General features: G+C 43.2%; 1 pseudogene; it reads right to left on the reverse strand.

Moving 5' to 3' along the window:
* Positions 1 to 12,392, reverse strand: part of LOC148542168 (uncharacterized) — a 28,194-nt pseudogene that overhangs the window by 5,694 nt on the left and 10,108 nt on the right.

The raw sequence follows: 12,392 nt of genomic DNA on the forward strand, positions 1-12,392 counted from the left end.
TTTAAGCATAATAATTATAAGACTTATTATTATTGTGTTTATCTTATCTTGTATTTTGTATACCTGGAATAGATGCATTGGTGAAATAAAGCTGGTTATAAAAATATATGATTCCTTATCAATATTTGGCACCAGACATGGAAATATTCTATAGTCTGTCTAAATACAATATTTATTAGTAGCGGTGAAAGAGCTGTAAGCTTGCTGGCAAAAACAAGATCACTTTCGAATAGGTTGCAAATGACTAGGAAATAATTTAGAAAGGCCTAAGATAAAAATAAATGAATAATGATTAGCGGATATTAGAGTTTAACTCATCAGGCTAGCGAACAGATGAGGGAGGATATCACACTAATAAAAATATTGAAATTATATATTCCCAAATAAATTAATGTAGTTACCATATATTAGAGTGACCATTAAGACACCGGTAATCTTATGGGGAGGATATAGGAAGCATAAATATACCTATTATATACAGTATGTCACTACTGTGTCATTTGATTTGCCTGTAAATAAATATCAGAAATCAGAGCTTGAATTTCACGTCTGAACTCACTGGAATCATAATTTCATACGTATGAGAACTGTATATGTTTGCAAATATATATATATGATAAAACATATGTTAATTGAACTATATCTATATTTATAATACATATAAATATAGTAAACAAATATTATTATTGGAGACTCCATCTTCAATAATTGGCACCCCTGGTATAAACATAAACATATAGAAAAGATTCCTCTACACCACAGGTTCTCAAACTCGGTCCTCAGGACCCCAAAACAGTGCATGGTTTCCAGGTCTCCTCACAGAATCGCAAGTGAAATAATTAGCTCCACCTGTGGATCTTTTAAAATGTGTCAGTGAGTAATGACTACACCTGTGCATCTGCTGGGTGACCTGGAAAATGTGACCTGTGTGGGGTCCTGAGGACCGAGTTTGAGAACCTCTGCTCTACACCAATTAGAGCAGTGAGAGGCCTCCACACTCTTACTAGTGAATGGCTGGAGAAATGCACCAATCAGAGAGTAGGAGGGGGCGGTTGTCCAGTATATTATGCCCAACCACTGAAAAAAGGTCTAGCTCCACCACTGTATTATAAATAATAATAATAATAATAATAATAATAATAGTAAACTATCAACAGTATTGTGCATGCAGTTCAAAATTATGTCTGGTGCTGAACATGAGCTATGTATCTAGTATTTAAGTCATCCAATGAGTGCTTTATTAGTCCATCTATGTGCATACTGTATTATAGTTTTCCTTTTGTTTATTTAAAATACTTATTTATTAATAGATCATACGTTAGGTCACAGGTTGTTTATTATTCATTTTTAGATCATTCATCTGTTAGTGCTATTTATTAATTTTAATTTGAGTTATCCACAATGCAACTCAGAAAATATATTTCAATCCCAATCAACTACAAATTACTTTTGTCTGGTACGCGTTATATAAGATGTAGTATGGCACACTGTTTGGCAATCTGATGTGCTTAATTCTTCTTGGACAAAGTTTCAGTCCACGCAGTCATCACTCCCACCATCCCGCATAGATGCTGCCGCTGACTGTATCTAATTTAGGGATGTGCAAAAGTCCAGGAATGATGATGTTCGTCCATGCAAGATGACGTTTTGCCTCTTTCTGAGTTCCGTTTTTTTGGAGGGAAAAATCCAAACTCAATGTGCAAACTCGAACCTATCCGAGCCTGCACATCCCTAATCTAATTAGATCCAGAGCAGCAGACGCAGGCTCCTCTCATTGTGGGAGACGTGGGTGACGTCATGACATCACCCATGCGCTGCATCAGTGGGAACGCTGGCCTCTGAAGCGATCAGAGGCTTCTTTAGTCTTTTATCGCTTCAGAGACCAGCGTTGCCAGTTTTAAATAACGTAAACACTGCCTGATCGGAGCTGAGCTCTCCAATCGTGGCAGGGGTGTGGGACGCATATTATATATATTTGGGCCCACGCTGTCGGGCCGCATAAAATGTTTATTCGGGCCGCATGTTTGACATGCCTGTCCAAAGAGTGGAGAAGTCTGCCTATCATTTTATAGAATGTACTTGAAAAATGCTAGGTAGAACCTGTTGGTTGCTATGGGCAACATCTCCACTTGCCCACTCTTTAGGAGGTTTAATACAGTTACTCCAAAGCCACTAAAGACCTGCCATCAAATGTGAATTCAATATACACATTGTTTGCTGTTTTATGTTTATATTTGTTTGAATTACACAAAACTTGAATTAACTATAACTGTATATAACAGCATCTATGCCATAACGTGTATTAGGAATATCTTGTCCCAAATAATAAAATCTTGCAGAACCAGGATTATTACTGTGGTTATTTTACACTTAACATGAATGCCCTTAATCTGTCCATGCACTTCTTTCTTTTTCCATCTTAAAGCGCTAATATTTTCGCAAGCCCATGCTTGTCCCAATACATTCTGACACACATGCTCAAAAATAGGTGCTCAACTTTTTAAAAGAAAAATGACATTAGTTATATACAGGGCCACCACTAGGAGGTACTGCCGGGACTGGAGTCCCGGGCCCAGGCTCCTGGCAGAAAGGTGGGACCCGCTCCTAATCTGAGGTTTCTGGCCCTATTTTTTTTTTCTGTCTCTGTCAGATTGGATTGAGCCGGCGGGCACTAGTACCCAATGCGGCTCTAACAGTCCCGGTCCGTCCAGCTCCGGCAACACGTACAGGCGTGTCAATGCCCGGGACTCAGCAGAGGAGACAGCACAGTAGCCGGTAAGTTTAATCGTGCTGTGCTGTACGAGGCCTACTGTGCTGTGCCTGTGAAAGAGGGGGAGATGGGGGGGCCTGGCTGGACACACACAGAAGGGGGGCTGGTTGGACTCATAAGGGGGTCTGGCTGGACACACAAAGAAGGGGGGCTGATTGGATTTATAAGGGGGCCTGGCTGGACACACAAAGAAGGGGGGCTGGTTGGACACACACAGAAGGTCGCTGGTTGGACACATAAGGGGGCCTGGCTGGACACAGAAGGGGGTATGGCTGGACACAGAAGGGGGTATGGCTGGATGCACATAAGGGGGGATGGCTGACCTTTATGACCCTTATGTGCAATAAGGGGGGATGGCTGAACGCACATAAGGGGGGATGGCTGGAAGCACATAAGGGGGGCCTGGCTGAACGCACATAAGGGGGGGGCCTGGCTGGATGCACATAAGGGGGCCTGGCTAGATGCACATAAGGGGGGCGTGGCTGGATGCACATAATGGGGGCCTGGCTGGATGCACAGAAAGGGGGGCTGGCTGGATACACAAAAGGTGGGGATGGCTGAACGCACAACAGGTGGGGATGGCTGAACGCACAACAGGTGGGGCTGGCTGAACACACAAAAAGTGGGGCTGGCTGAACACACATAAGGTGGGGCTGGCTGAACGCACAAAAGGTGGGGCTGGCTGAATGCACCAAAGGTGGGGCTGGCTGAACACACAACAGGTGTGGCTGGCTGAACACACAAAAGGTGGGGCTGCATGGACGCACATAAGGTGGGGCTGGCTGGACGCACATAAGGTGGGGCTGGCTGGATGCCAGTGCCGGCTCTAGGGTTGTTCGACCTGTGCGGTCGCACAGTGGCGCCACCCATAGAGGGCACACCCCTCCCCAACATCCCGATTTCAGTACTGTCCCGCTGTTCCACCCGTGGGCTGAAGTGGCCCGCTGGTGGTCAAATCGGGAGGTTGAGGACCCCCACTGCCGCAGCTGTGTGGCGGTGCTGGACCCCGGAGACTGTGAATGGATGCTGCGCGCATACATGCAACATCCATTCAGTGACAGGAGAGGGGCTGGGGGAAGCCCAGTGAGTGAGGCTCCCCCAGCCTGACGTTATTTGGAGGTGGGCACACCTCCTAATAATGTCACGTAGGGGCATGGTCTACGGTAATTAGGCCACATCCCCATTTTTGAAGATAGGGCGCACTGGAGAGGGCCGGCACAGGGTGCTCCGAACCTTGAAGCCAGCCCTGCTGGACGCACATAAGGGGGGCTGGCTGGGACGCACAGAGAGGGGGGCTAGCTGGATGCACATAAGAGGGCAGGTTTGATATTTTTGGCCATATTTGTTTTTTTTAGGAACAAGGTAGCGGGGGAAGGAGGGATTTTGTCAGTCCTGGGCAATTACTGTACATGTTTGTAAATTACTGTTAGTGAGTGCACAGATAATAACACATAGACAGCAGGGGTTGAGAATGCCAAACCTTGAGTATGGCTTTCGTTCTTAACACATGGTCCTCAATAGTGCAGAGTATTTCCTGTTCATTCAAGTCCCAGTCAGTCTTCCTATTGCAATATAAATAATAGTAAAACATTTCTGTGCTTTAATCAGCATTAATGAGTTCCATGACCACATAAATCATTAAACACCTTATTTGTTTTTTTGTGGTCTTGGAGGCTATTAGTAAATTCCAATATTCATTTAAGTGGCATAACAAAGGTGTCTATATATATAGCTGACACATTTTCGGACGAGCACGGGCGGTGTTAAACCTCTTCTGAGAGTGCATTTGAGTAGTGTTTTTTGTATATATTCAGAAAAATTAAGTGGGGGGAATTCAATTAGCTGTGGTACTTTACCGCCGGCTAATTGATCCCCCGAAGTCGGTACTTATTGGGTACCATGGCCTAATCGTTGGAGGCGTAGCCACACCCTGCTTAATAAAGAAAAAGCTGTGATGCGCGCTGAGGAGGGGGGGGGGGGAACTGTGAGTCCCTCAGCCAGGGACAAATCTAGGGGACCCGGATCAGTGTGATTGCAACCCCAGACCCCTACAGAGGAGAGGAGAAGTCCCCCTGTTCCCACTGCAGACCAACACACATCAGTGTGTGCTGGCCTGCTGACAGGAAGCTGGTACTTATCGGGCATTTTTTTTCACCTGCCTGAAAAAATAAGCCAGATAACCAGCCCCGTAATCACGGCTTGGGACGCAAAAACACATAGGATCTGCGTTAACACACAAACCTATGTGTTTTAGCCACCCAAAAAATATTTTTTCTGGTGGAAAAAAGGAAACAACTGAATTGGGCGTTAAAAAAACCTGCAAAGAATACCCGTTTTTTGCACCCAACAATTGTAAGTGGTTCCTGACCCACTGGAATTGTAGCAAACCACTTCTTATGTTTCTATATTGCAACATTAGTTGCCTGCATCCACGTATATCTCTATATTCTGACACAATGCTGCTTGAGAGAGAGAAAATCACTGTTCATTCAACGAGTCATATTCAACGAGTCAACAGTGTAGCGGTGAATGATGGAATGAAGTCCTGGTCGACTTCACACTACATGAACTGAGAATCATACGTCTCTTTAAAGTAATAATATACAGCGGTACATGTTGGAAACGCTTATGCGCATTTCGCCTGGGGGCTGCTTTGTCAAGGCAGATCAACCAGAGCACTCGTATCAGTCTTCATTTATCCCCTCAGCCTTATCCTCATTGGTCCATTCAATTACTCTAAATGACCATCGCTCTTTCAATTGGTCCTGTTGACAAATTAGTTATCATACACATTTACATATGTACCTATGAGGGTTACTAGGCGATTGATCACTTAATTTCATATTATTAGAAACATGTGTATGAAATATTATGTCAGTATAGATATCTTTATACTCACAAGTATAGATTTAAGCAAAGTGTACATAATAACCTCTTTAATCATATCAATCATGCTAATAATACTATATTTGTCTAATAACCCCAAAATATATTTAATATCACATAAATTCCAGTTTTATTTTCATATATTTTTACCGTTCCATCCCTATTTTATATATATATATATATATATATATATATATATATATATATATACATACATACATACATACATACAGTCAGGTGCATAAATATTGGGACATTGACAGAATTTTCATATTTTGTCCTCTATTCACCACCACAATGGCTTTGAAATGAAACAAACAAGATGTGCTTTAACTGCAGACTTTCAGATTTAATTTGAGGGTAATTACATCCAAATCAGGTGAACGGCGTAGGAATTACAACGGTTTCTAAATGTGCCTCCCACTTGTTAAGGGGCCAAAAGTAATGGGACAAACTAAACAATCCTAAATCTAACTTTCACTTTTTAATACTTTGTTGCAAATCCTTTGCAGGCAATTACAGCCTGAAGTCTGGAATACATAGACATCACCAGACGCTGGGTTTCATCCCTGGTGATGCTCTGCCAGGCCTCTTCTGCAAATGTCTTCAGTTCCTGCTTGTTCTTGGGGCATTTTTCCTTCAGTTTTGTCTTTATCAAGTGAAATGCATGTTCAATCGGATTCAGGTCAGGGGATTGACTTGGCCATTGCATAACATTCCACTTTTTAGCCTTAAAAAACTCTTTGGTTGCTTTTTCAGTATGCTTCGGGTCATTGTCCATCTACACTGTGAAGCACCGTCCAATGAGTTCTGAAGCATTTGACTGAATATGAGCATATAATATTGCCCGAAACACTTCAGGATGCATTCTGCTGCTTTTGTCAGCAGTCACATCATCAATAAATACAAGGGAACCAGTTCCATTGGCAGCCATACATGCCCACGCCATGACACTACCACCACCATGCTTCACTGATGAGGTGGTATGTTTTGGATCATGAGCAGTTCCTTTCCTTCTCCATACTCTTCTCTTCCCATCACTCTGGTACAAGTTGATATTTGTCTCATCTGTCCATAGGATGTTGTTCCAGAACTGTAATGGTTTTTTTAGATGTTGTTTGGCAAACTCTAATCTGGTCTTCCTGTTTTTGAGGCTCACCAATGGTTTACATCTTGTGGTGAACCCTCTATATTCACTCTTGTGAAGTCTTCTCTTGATTGTTGACTTTGACACATATACACCTACCTCCTGGAGAGTGTTCTTGATTTGGCCAACTGTTGTGAAGGGGTTTTTCTTCACCAGGGAAATAATTCTTCTGTCATCCACCACAGTTGTTTTCCGTGGTCTTCAGGGTCTTTTGGTGTTGCTGAGCTCTCCGATGCGTTCTTTCTTTTTAAGAATGTTCCAAACAGTTGATTTGGCCACACCTAATGTTTTTGCTATCTTTCTGATGGGTTTGTTTAGATTTTTCAGCCTAATGATGGCTTGCTTCACTCATAGTGACAGCTCTGGATCTCATATTAAGAGTCAACAGCAACTGATTCCAAATGCAAATGTCACACCTAGAATCAACTCCAGACCTTTTACCTGCTTAATTGATAATGAAATAATGAGGGAATAGCCCACACCTGTCCATGAAATAGCTTTTGAGTTGATAGTCCCATTACTTTTGGCCCCTTAAAAAGTGGGAGGCACATATAGAAACTGTTGTAATTCCTACACCGTTCACCTGATTTTTTATATAATTACCCTCAAATTAAATCTGAAAGTCTGCAGTTAAAGCACATCTTGTTTGTTTAATTTCAAAGCCATTGTGGTGGTGAATAGAGGCCAAAATATGAAAATTCTGTCAATGTCCCAATATTTATGCACCCGACTGTGTGTATATATATATATATATATATATATATATATATACACATATATAGAGAGAGATTAATAAATGTAATTAATTAATAGCCCTGAAGGAGATAGAGTGTTGGGAGGACATAGAGATCACACCCTCTGATAAAGGAGGGAATATTGTCCTTTGGAAAAAAGAAGACTATACTCAAGAGGTATTAAGATAACTCCAGAGCACAGAGTGTTATAAACGATTAATATTCAATCCCACTGCTAATTTTTTTGGAGAATATAAAAAGATTTCAATTATAGATATATATATATATACATACTAAAGGCTACAGTACCTGCCTGTCAACTCTCTGCACCACTGAGCTGCACCACGAGGGAAGCCTGCGGACCTGAGTCTACTCTATGTTGCAGCCTTGGTTCTGACTGTTACTGCGGCCACTGAGGAGCTTCCTATAGTCAGAGTCTCGTGAGATTATGTCAAATCTCGCAAGACTCTGACTGTAGGAAGCTCCTCAGCGGCTGCTGTTAGGGAATAGCTGAGCCGCCGACAAGAACCATAGTGGCACTGGAGACAGCTAAATGCTGCAGTTTTAGGTTGGTAGAAGCGGCGAGTCTGGGGACAGTGTGTGGGGGCCCTGGGACGACCGCCCCTGTCATCCTGCCTATAATCTGGCCCTGGACACAGGTCATACACCATGGCAAGACGACACAAGGTAGTTAGTTATACCGCACCAGCAAGGTCTCTCCCAGGCAAAGATTTCAAAGCAGACTGGGGTTTCAGGAAGCTCTTTTGAAGAAGCACAAAGAAACGGGCAACGTGCCTAAACCTTTTGCACAGTATTGTATATCCCAAATGTGTATCTACTGCACATTTTACTATTTTTTTTAAAATGCCTGTTAAACCTTAGTTTTTTACATTATAATTTGTAACCCTTAATAAATAGAGAAATATTATTTTTATTAGTTGTTTACTATTATATATAGTATTAATAAACAAATAATAGAGTACAAAGGAGGAAAGTAATGATAAGAAGATTGTTATATATTGGAATCTGGCTCTGCCAGATGCAGTACCATGTCTCACCTCTGTGTTATATCACTGTATTGGTTTACAGGTCCTGCAAAATGTGTTGCTTTATGTTTTGTCCTCAGTAAAGGTGTTGAAAGCATTCTGACCACAGCTCCTGATCTCCATGTATGTTTGTATGAATGAACACATACACAGACACTACAATTGGCGATGAGTGGCTTTTGGACCCAGGCCACATCTCCCAGTCCAGAAGGGAAGTGGAGTGGGAGCACTCTGTTCAGCTGCAAGTTCTGGTAAGGACCAGCTGTCATGGCTATGCACATAGGCAAATTAAATGAGTTTGACATAGAAAAGGATGACTTTGGAACTCTCTCCCTCTCCCCATCAGACTCTCCACCCCTCTACAATCATTCTAATGTCATTAAAGCCGTTTAGCTCTCATCCTAACTTGCTGTTACATGTTCCTTCCTCCCAGTCTACCCCATCTGTGTCACACCTGTTTGTCTGCCCCTCCCTTTTAGACTGTAAGCTCTTACAAGCAGGGCCCTCTACACTCTTGTGCTTCTCCTTACTTTCATCTACTTCTTACTCCCCACTAGGGGACCTAACACTTGGTTGCTTATGCTGTGATACTTATGTGGTGTTATGGTCGCTAATATATCAATGTATATTATCCATGTCATTGTCCTGTAAGTCACTGCTCACTTATTTGTTTATATACTTTGTAAGGCAATGCGGAACACTTGTGGCATCATAAGAATAAATGATAATAACTATAATAATAATGACTGGCTCCTGTATACAGAAAGACTGGAACTGTATTTTGTGGCAAATCATGTTTCTGGGGAGAAACAAGTACCAGTTCTATTAAGTGCTGTGGGAGGAAAAGTCTATGGTCTACTCCGCAGTTTAACAACCCCTGATAAACCTGCTGCAAAGTCTTTTACAGATCTTGTTATTAGATTACAAGAGCATCTGTCCCCTAAGCCTCTCCTTATAGCACAGGGGTGGGGAACCTTTTTTTCTGCCGAGGGCCATTTTGATATATAACATTATTTGTGAGCCCGGTGCAGACCACGCCCCCTGTGTGTGACATCTCACGAGAGCGGGGTCACAATCGCCAGTGATTACTGCAATGCCCAGAGGATCCTGAGGATGCTCCAGGGAGCTGTAAGGGCAGCGGTGTGACCGTCTGAAGCATCCTAAGGACACTCCAGGCAGCACTGCTGCATAGATTCTGTCTGCAGGGTACCATTCTATGCACCCTGCTAGCCAGATGAGACTAGCAGAAAAAAGTTCGGAGGGCCAGACCAAATAATTCTGTGGGCCTTATAAGGCCCCTGGGCCTGCAGTTCCCTATGATAGCATAATGTTTCAGATTCCATAAACGGAACCAGGAGGAGGGGGCGTCAGTGGCTGCATATTTGGCAGAACTAAAAAGACTGTCGGCGCACTGTCAGTTTGGAAATGGCCTGAACGATGCCTTGAGAGATCGTCTGGTCTGTGGGACTTCTAGTGAGAGTGTACAAAAGTACGTAATACATATGCTTTGGAAGCCTACAAGGTGGACTCAGACAGTGACAATGATCTGGGCAGTTTGGAAGTGTTTGCAGTAAAAGGTGGTGACAAACGAGCAATTTGGGTCACTCCATGAGGAAATGGCCAACCTATTAAATTGGTACTGGACACAGGATCAGCAGTCTCTGTAATGTCACAGCAAGAGTAATAACGTCACTTTAAATATATCAAATTAAACAAAACTGATGCTGCTTACAACATATACTGGGGAGAAAGTCATTCCATGCGGGGTGCTGCCTGTATACTCATACAATATAATGGCCAGCTGGAGACTCTGGACTTATACATCGTACACAAGGGCGGCCCAGCACTGTGGGGCCGGGAATGGCTGTGAAAAATTCAGTTAGATTGATCAGCTATCAAAATCCTGAGAGTCACACATGCTCCACCTTTGTCCCTTAAGACAGTACTTAACCAAGCTACAGTTGTTTTTCAATCATGCATTGGAACTCTGCAACACATAAAAGGGAAGCTAGTGCTAACAGATGGAGCTGTTCCCTGGTTCCATAAGGCTCGTCCGGTACCTTACGCTATTCGGTGGAAGGTGGAGCTGGAGTTGGACAGGCCGGAAAGTGAGAAAATCTTATCAAAGGTGGACTAGAGCCATTTGGCAACTCCTGTCATCCCAATAGTAAAGACAAATAGCATGGCACGGCTATGCGGGGATTTTAAGGTCACCATAAATCCAGTACTGTAGACAGATCACTACCTGTTACTAAGAATTGAAGATATCTTTGCAAATCTGGCAGGAGGGCAAAGGTTTAGTAAGATTGATCTAGCTGATGCATACCTACAAATGGAGATAGAGGATGATTCAAAGGTGTTTCTCACCATTAACACACATAAAGGACTTTACAGGTACAATCGTTTGGTGTTCAGCATCGCTTCTGCCCCTGCCCTTTGGCAACGAGTCATGTACCAAGGGTTACAAAGGGCTCCTGGTACCCAATGCTATCTAGATGACATTATCAGGACAGGCTCATCTGACACAGAACACTTTCAAAACCTGAAGCTGGTGTTGCAGCTGCTTGAACAATATGAGCTCAGAGCTAGAAGAGATAAGTGTGAGTTTTTCATTGCCTCTGTTACATTCTGTGGGCACACTATTAATGCCAATGGACTGCACAAATGTCAGTAAAAAGTGGAAGCTTCGCTCCTTCTTGGGGTTCATTAACTATTACCGCAGATTCTTGCCTAACTTAGCAACAGTTCTGCATCCATTACATCAGTTGCTCCAGCAGGTTAAAAAATGCGTATGTTCAAGAGACAGTGAATGTGCTTTTACACAGGCAAAGGACTTGATTACGACAGGCACAGTATAAACCCACTACGACCCCTCACTTCCTGTTTGAGTGGCCTTTGATGCCTCAGCTTATGGCATTGGAGCTATCATGTCACATACTATGGCGGATGGCAAGGAGCACCCAATTGCCTTCGTATCTCGGGGATTATCCAAGGCTGAACAAAACTATGCACAGGTTGACAGGGAAGCCTTAATCCTGGTTTGGAAATGTAGAACGGTTCAATCAGTATTTATATGGCAAGAAATTCAAACTTATATTTGACCACCAACTGCTTTTGTCCATCTTTAAACCTCGGAAGGGTATTCCTGTCACTTCAGCTGTTCTTAGGTGGACATTACTATACTATAGAATTTAAGCGGATTGCACAACATGCTAATGTAGATGGTTTGTCACGATTACCTTTAAAGACCGCCCCATTGACACAGCAAACTGATTAGTCTTGTGATGTTTTCACAATGACGCAAGTGGAATATCTTCCCATAACTGCCAATTTGATCAGACGTGAGACTGCTTGAGACCCCATCCTCGCTCAGGCACACACAGAGACATGAAAGTGGTGGGATACGCCACTGCGCCGATAGCTGGCCCCTTACTTTCATCGGACGCGTGAGTTGACAGTTGATTGTGGCTGCCTCCTCTGGGGGTTGCGGATCATTGTGCCTGTGTTACTGCGAACAAGTCTTGGAGGAACTTAGGTGTAGACAAAATGAAGGCACTGGCCAGGAGTTTTGTATGGTGGACAGGGTTGGATCAGCAATTGGAGAATCTGGCCAGAGAGTGTTCCGGGTGCCAATTTGTCCAAAATATGCCCACATCAGCACCGTTGCAAACTTGGGAGTAGCCATCCACCCCGTGGCAGCGGATTCACGCAGACTTTGCGGGACCATTTCTGGGATCCATGTTTCTGGTGGTAGTGGATCGCAGTACATGTTGGTAACTGCTCAATCACTTCAGCAACATCACTTAGGT

This window comes from Taudactylus pleione, unplaced genomic scaffold, assembly GCF_031769625.1.
Source record: "Taudactylus pleione unplaced genomic scaffold, aTauple2 ptg000015l, whole genome shotgun sequence".
Classification (NCBI taxonomy): Eukaryota; Metazoa; Chordata; class Amphibia; order Anura; family Myobatrachidae; genus Taudactylus; species Taudactylus pleione.